The following is an 8,056-nucleotide window of genomic DNA, read 5'->3' as shown; positions in this document are numbered from 1 at the left end:
ACAATTAAATTGTAAAGGTACAATTTACTTATAATAAAACGCACAGATTTTAAATGTAGTTTGAAGTGTTTTGACAAATGCATGCATCTGTGTAACTACCACTCCAACCAAGATCCAGAATATTTCTATCACCCTGTCATCTTCATGCTCATTCTAGTCAATTCATCTTAGTCCCTGACACCTTGCTTTCTATAACCGTATTTTAGTTTTGAATGTTCTAGAACTTCATAGAAATAAAATCACTCAGCATTAATTCTTTTGTACCTTGTTTCTTTTGCTCAATACAACGCTTCAAGAATTAATCTATGTTGTTGTATCAGCACTTCATTATTATTGTTATTATTGTATTTACGTTAAAATACCACAGTTTGTTTATCCATTAAATTGTTGATAGGCATTTGGGTTGTTTCTAGTTTTTGCTTTTTATGTCATTTTATGGACATATGTTTTATCAGGACATAAAATGCATTAACTGTAAATAGAAAGACTAATGAGTAGGACTACTTTAAAAGTAAGAATTTCTGTTTATCTAAAGGTGTACTAAGACAGGGAAAGGCAAATTGCTGAGTGACAGACAATAACTGCCATACTACCAAGAATCCATAACCAGAATATACAAATAATTCCTACAACTCATTTCATTTATTTTAAGTAAATATCTAGTAGTATAATTCCTCTGCCTTAGGTTAAGATACATTTGCTTTTATTTAGAAAAATGAATAAAACTACTGAACCGTTTTCCCAAGCATTTGTACTGTTTTGTAGTCAGCAATGTATGAAAGTCCATGCTCCACCTCTTGGCCAACATTTGGTATTATTATCTTTAATTTTAACCATTCTAGTGAGTATAAAGTAGTATCTTACTTTGGTTTTAATTTGCATTTTCCTGATAACTAAAGTGTTGAGCACCTTTTCATTGCTTACTAGCTATTCATATGTCTTCTTTTTTTGTATAAAATGGCATCTTCTTCATTTTGCATAGCTTAATTTCAGAACAAAATTTAAAAAACCCACAATACACAACATCCAATCCTGTTGTCAACTTAGGGAGGAAATGGGGCTTGATGCCCTTGTTTCCTGCCTTAGATACAAGGATGTGAGAGAAAAAAACACTAGGGATAATTGGAGTGAGGCAGCTGGGACAGGGCCACTCAAGGCTGTGGTGGGATCTCTGAGAACACTACACAGAGCGCACAAGGTTTCCAAGCGTGAACTCCTGATCTATTCCTTCCATGTGAGACACATCCTCATTGCCCTCAAATGGGGGGATCTCATCAGGAACAGTAGCAGTGGGTTCCTCTGCTGTCACTTCATCTTCATTGATACCTAGACCTAGCTTGATCATGCAGATGTAGTTGGAGTGGGTCTGTGGATCCTCAAGGAAGGAGGAGAAGAGCAGCCTGGTTTTCAACAGCAGCACCACCTGGTCATTGACAGCCTTGTCGTTCTTGTCTGCCTCAGCCTTCTGCCACAGCACCTCCACAATGCTGTGGTCACATTGATCTCCAGGTGCTCTTTGGCCATCATGTAACCCATCATAGAGTTGTCCCAAAGTGCCTGGGCTTTCACAATCTGCTCCATAATGGCTGTCAAGCCATAGATGGTAGTCACAATGCAGCAGGTGAAGACTCAAGTCTATTGGAAGCTGTCACCTTCTCAGCCTTCTTATCCAAGATTATTTTCATGAACTTGCAGAGGTTCTCAGGCTTCACCTTGAACTCTTCCATTTTCTTCTTCTCCTCCTCACCCTCAGGTAGCTCCAGACCCTCCTTGGTAACTGAGACGAGGCACTTCCCATCAAACTCCTTGAGCTGCTGCATGCAGTACTCATCAGTGAGGTTGGTCGTATACACTACCTCAAAGCCCCACTTCCGCACTCACTCCACGAAAGCAGAGCTGGCCACCTGTTCGTTGCTCTCACCAGTGATGTAGTAGGTGGATTTCCGTGTCTCCTTCATGCAAGAGACATATTCTAACAGCGATGTCATCCCATCTCCAGACTGGGAGCTGTGAAAGTGCAGCAGCTCAGACAGGTGTCGCCAGTTAGGGGAGTCCTCGGGGATTCCAAACATTAGATTTTTAGAGAATGCCTCATAGAATTTCTTGTAATTCTCTTTGTCTTCTGCCAACTCAGAGAAGAGCTCAAGGCACCACTTAACAATGTTTCTGTGAATGACTTTCAAGATTTTGCTCTCCTGGAGAATTTCTCAAATGTTCAGGGGTAGATCCTCAGAGTCAACCATACCACAGATAAAGTTGAGATCCTGTGGTATCAACTCATCACAGCTGTGCACGATGAACACATGAAGGACGTAGAGTTTGATGGTGTCTTTATTCTTATTGTTCTCAAAGAGGTCAAAATGAGCCCGATAAGGGATGAACAACAATGCCCTGAATTCCAACTGACCTTCTATAGAGAAGTGTTTGACTGCCAAGTGGTCTTCCCAGTCATTAGTGTGGCTGTTACAGAATTCTCCATACTCCTCCTGGGTAATGTAATCATGGTTTCTTGTCCAAATAGGCTTGGTCTTGTTTAGTTCTTCCTGATCAATGTATTTCTCTTTGATCTTCTTGGTTTTCTTTTAATTATCCTTACCACTGTCATCCTCATTTGAACCCACATTTTCAATCTTGAGTCTTTCCTCATTATCTTTATCGTCCTGTTATTTCTTGCCTTTCTCTTCCTCTGCCTCATCATCACTGATTTCCTTCTCTCTTTCTTTCCTCAGATAGAGGGTGATGGGTTAGCCTATGAACTGCGAGTGCTTTTTCACTGCATCTTTGACTCGTCTCGCTTCTAAGTACTCTGTCTGGTTTTCTTTAAGGTGGAGGATCATTTTGATACCCCTGCCATGGTCAGCACGTACAGTGAAGGAACCCCCACCAGAAAACTCCCAGGCTCACTGTTCATCACCATTGTGCTTTGTGATCACAACCACTTTCTCTGCCACCAGATAGGCAGAATGAAAGCCAACACCAAATTGACAGACATGGAGATGTCTGCACCAGCCTGAAGAGCCTCCATAAATTCTTCAGTGTCAGACTTGGCATTGGTTCCCAAATTATTTATGAAATTAGCTTTGTCATGCCAATGCCTGTGTCCACCAAAGTCAGGGTGCATTCCTGAGGGTTGGGCATGATGTCAATTTTCAGCTCTTTATCACTGTCCAGCTTGTAAATGTCTGCCAGGCTCTCACAGAAAATCTTGTCCAAGGCATTAGAAGCATTAGAAATCAACTCTTGAAGGAAAAATCTGCTTGTTGGAATAGAAGATATTGATAATAAGAGACCTGAGTTGGGCAATTTCTGTCTGAAAGGCAAAAGTCTCCACCTCCTCCTCTCCATGGTGTACTTCCTCAGGCATCTTGAAAAGCCTTACAAGTACTAGAGAGCAAGGTGGGTTGGGACTGTCCCACATGCATGGGGCACCAAGGCTGTGCAACAGTGACTTCGAGCCCATATTTCTTCCTTTGAAGTGAATTGTCTTTTCAAGTCTTTTGTACATTTTTCAAAATGAGGTTATTGTCTTTTTATTATTGAGTTTTAAGAGTTTCCTAATATACTCTGGATAAAAGTTATTTGTCAGATATTTGTGTTACAAATGTGTTGTGTTTTGCTATTTTCTTAATTTTGTCTTTTGATGAGCACACACTCATACACATACATACAGTAGAATACTGTAGTCTTAAAAAAAAGAAAATGCTGTCATTTACAGCAACGTGGATGCAACTGAAGGACATTATGCTAAGAGAAATAAACCAGGAACCAAAAGACAAATACTGTATGATCCCATTTATATGCAGAATCTAAAAAAGTCAGTCTGGTAGAAACAGAGTAGAAAGGTGGTTACCAAAGGCTGGGGGAAGGGAGAGAGATGGGGAAAGGGAAGATGTCCATCAAAGGATACAAAATTTCAGTTAGACCAGAAGAATAAGTTTTAGTGATCTATTGCACTGCATGGTGGCCACAGTTAATAATGTATTATAGATTTCAAAATTGCTAAAAGAATAGATTTTTAGTATTCCATGGTATATATGTGCCACATTTTCTTAATCCAGTCTATCATTGTTGGACATTTGGGTTGGTTCCAAGTCTTTGCTATTGTGAATAGTGCTGCAGTAAACATACGTGTGCATATGTATTTATAGCAGCATGATTTATAATCCTTTGGGTATACTATGCAGCCGTAAAAAATGATGAGTTCATGTCCTTTGTAGAGATATAGATGAAGCTGGAAACCATCATTCTCAGCAAACTATCACAAGAAACCAAAACCAAGCACTGCATGTTCTCACTCATAGGTGGGAATTGAACAATGAGAACACACAGACACAGGAAGGGGAACATCACACACCAGGGCCTATTGTGGGGTGGGGGGAGGCAGGAGGGATAGCATTAGGAGATGTACCTAATGTTAAACGATGAGTTAATGGGTGCAGCACACCAACATGGCACATGTATACATATGTAACAAACCTGCACGTTGTGCACATGTACCCTAAAACTTAAAGTATAATAAAAAAATAGATTTTTAATTTTCTCACCACTAAAAGAAAGATAATTTGGCACTATGATGTGAATACCCCAAAAATGATGTGTTGCAAATTTGATTCCCAGTGAAGTAGTGTTACAAGGTGAGGCCTAATGGGAGACATTCAGGTCATGAGGGTTCCACCCTCACAAATGAATTAATGCCCACTGTAAAAGGGCTTCAGGCTGCAAGTTCAGTCTCTTGCTCTATCTTCTGTCATAAGATATGCAGCAAGAAGGCCTTCCCCAGATGCCAACCCCTCAATCTTGAACTTTCCAGCCTCCAGAACCATGAGCCAATAAATTTTCATTATAAATTAACCTACTTTAGATATTCTGTTACAGCAGCACAAAACAAATTAAGACAGTTGGTGAGGTAATTAACATGTTAACTAGCTTGAATGAATCTTTCTACAATATATACATAGAGCAAAACATCATGTTATACTCATAAATATACACAATTATTGTCAATTAATTCAAAAAGAATTTTTTTAAGTATGTTGTTCAGTGTCCTAATAATTAGTGAAATTCCCCTTCTTTTTGTTATTGATTCATAATTTAATTCTGTTATAGTCATACAATATTTTATATTACTTGGCTCTTATGGATCTTATTAAATTTAGAGTTCATTTATAGACTAGAAATAATCTACGTTGGTAAATGTTCTATGTGTGCTAACAAAATATGTCAATTCTGATGCTAGTAGGTAGAATGTTTCATAAATATCAATTAGGTCAAGTTTGTTAATTGTGTTCTTCAGGTCTTATATAGCCTTACTGATTTTCTGCATACATTTTCTATCAATTATTGGAAGAAGAATATTGAAACTTCCTATATGATTTTAGATGTATTTATTTCTCTTTTTATTTATAACAGTTTGTTTCATATATTTTGAAGGTTTAGTTTTGTTTTTGAGATGGAGTCTTGATCTGTTGCCCAGCCTGGAGTGCAGTAGCATGATCTCTGCTCACTGCAACCTCCATTTCCCAGGTTCAAGTGATTCTCCTGCCTCAGCCTCCCAAGTATCTGGGACTACAGGCATGTGCCACCATGTCCAGCTAATTTTGTATTTTTAGTAGAGGCAGGTTTCACCATGTTAGCCAGGCTGGTCTCAAACTCCTGACTTCAATTGATCTGCCTGCCTTACCCTCCCAAAGTGCTGGGATTACACGCATTAGCCAACACACCCACCCTATTTTGAGGTTTTGTTATTAGGTAAAAAAGATTTTATATTATTGTTGGCAGACGGTTGTCCATGGGTTGCTTGCATATCTACAGGTTTTCTGAGCAAAGCCAAGGCATTAACAGTCTGAGCCATTTCACATTGTGATTATTTTACCTTTTCTTTGTAAAATAGTTTTGCTGGGTATAAAATTATATGTTTACAATTTTCCTCTTTCAGTACTTAAAAGATGTTGCTCTCCTACTTTTCCTTTGTATTACTTCTGACACTGCTGCCATTCTTAACTTTGTCCCTGTGTATATATGTTCTTTCTTCCCTTCTGACTACTTAAATTTTTTCCCACTAAAAAAAAATTTATTATCATATTGTATTAGTCCATTTTCCTACTGCTATGAAGAAATACCTTAGACTGGGTAATTTATAAAGAAAAAGAGGTTTAATGAAATCACAGTTCCACATGGCTTGGGAGGCCTTGCAATCATGATGGAAGGAGAAGGAGGAACAAAGCCATGTCTTACGTGGCAGCAGGCAACAGAGCTTGTGCAGGGGAGCTGCCTTTTATAAAAGCATCAGATCTTGTGAGACTGAATCACCATCACAAGAACTGCACAGGAAAAACCCACCCCCATGATCCAATTACCTCCCACTTGATCCCTCCCATGACATGTAGAGATTATGGGAGCTACAATTCAAAATGAGATTTGAGTGGGCACACAGCAAAACCATGTCATTCCATATCTAGCCCCTCCCAAATCTCATGTCTTCACATTTCAAAACCAATTCTGCCTCCCAAACAGTCTCCCAAAGTCTTATTTCAGCATTAACTCAAAAGTCCAAAGTCCAAAGTCTCATCTGAGACAAGACAAGTCCCTTCCACCTATGAGCCTGTAAAATCAAAAGCAAGTTAGTTACTTCCTACAAACAATGGGGGTACAAGCATTGAGTAAATATACCTGTTCCAAATGGGAGAAATTGGCCAAAACAAAGGGTCTACAGGCCCCATGCAAGTCTGAAATCTGGCAAGGCAGTCAAATCTTAAAGCTTTAAAATTATATCCTTTGACTCCATGTCTGACATCCAGGTCATGCCGATGCAAGACAAGGGTTCCCATGATCTTGGACAGCTTCTCCCCTGTGGCTTTGCAGGGTACAGCTGTTCTCCCTGCTGCCTTTACGGGCTGGCATTAAGTGTCTGTGGCTTTTCCAGGCATGTGGTGTAAGCCGTCAGTGGATCTACCATTCTGGGGTCTGAAGGATAGTGGCCCTCTTCTCACAGCTCCACTAGGCAGTGCCCCAGTGGGGACTCTGTGTAGGGGCTCCCACCCCACATTTTCCTTCCACGCTGCCCTAGCAGAGTTTCTCCATGAAGGATCTGCCCCTGCAGCACACCCCTGCCTGGACATTCAGGCATTTCCATACATCCTCTGAAATCTAGGCAGAGGTTCCTAAACCTTAATTCTTGACTTCTGTGCACCCACAGTCCCAACAACACATGTAAGCTGCCAAGGCTTGGAGTTTGCACTCTCTAAAGCAATGGCCTGAGCTCTTCATTGGCCCCCTTTAGCCACAGCTGGGATGCAGGGTATCAAGTCTCGAGACTGCACAAAGCAGCAAAGCCGTGGCCTGGCCCACAAAACTACTTTTTACCTCCTAGGCCTCCAGGCCTGTGATGAAAGGGGCTGCCATGAAGACCTCTGACATGCTCTGGAGACATTTTCCCCTTTGTCTTGGCAATTAACATTTGGCTCCTGGTTACTTATGCAAATTTCTACAGCCAGCTTGAATTTCTCCTCAAAAAATGGGTTTTTCTTTTCTGTTGCATCATCAGTCTGCATATTCTCCAAAGGTTTATGCTCTGCTTCCTCTCGAACACTTTACCACTTAGAAATTTCTTTGCCAGATGTCCTAAATCATCTCTCCCAAGTTCAAAGTTCCACAGATCTCAAAGACAGGGGCAAAATGCTGCTAGTCTCTTTGCTAAAGCATAACAAGAGTCACCTTTGCTCTAGTTCCCAACAAATTCCTCATCTCCATCTGACACCACCTCAGTCGGGACTTTATTGTCCATATCACTATCAGCATTTGGGTCAAAGCCATTGAACAAGTCTCTAGGAAGTTCCAAAGTTTCCCACATCTTCCTGTCTTCTTCTGAGCCCACCAAACTGTTCCAACCTCTGCCTATTACCCAGTTCCAAAGTCACTTCCACATTTTCGGGTATCTTTACAGCAGTGCCCCACTACTTCATACCAATTTATTGTATGAGTCCATTTTCACATTTCTATGAAGAAATACCCAAGACTGGTTAATTTATTTTTTAAAAAGAGGTTTAATGGACTCCAG

At 40.3% G+C, this 8,056-nt stretch overlaps 1 pseudogene; it reads right to left on the bottom strand.

Annotated features, from left to right (window-relative positions):
• Positions 1–1,180: 1,180 nt before the first annotated feature.
• Positions 1,181–3,364, bottom strand: LOC116467514 (heat shock protein HSP 90-beta-like; annotated as a pseudogene).
• Positions 3,365–8,056: the final 4,692 nt, after the last annotated feature.

Source organism: Hylobates moloch, unplaced genomic scaffold (genome assembly GCF_009828535.3).
Source record: "Hylobates moloch isolate HMO894 unplaced genomic scaffold, HMol_V3 SCAFFOLD_4, whole genome shotgun sequence".
Taxonomy (NCBI): Eukaryota; Metazoa; Chordata; class Mammalia; order Primates; family Hylobatidae; genus Hylobates; species Hylobates moloch.
Note: the sequence above shows the minus strand (reverse complement) of the source record. Positions and strands in the feature narration are given on the sequence as shown.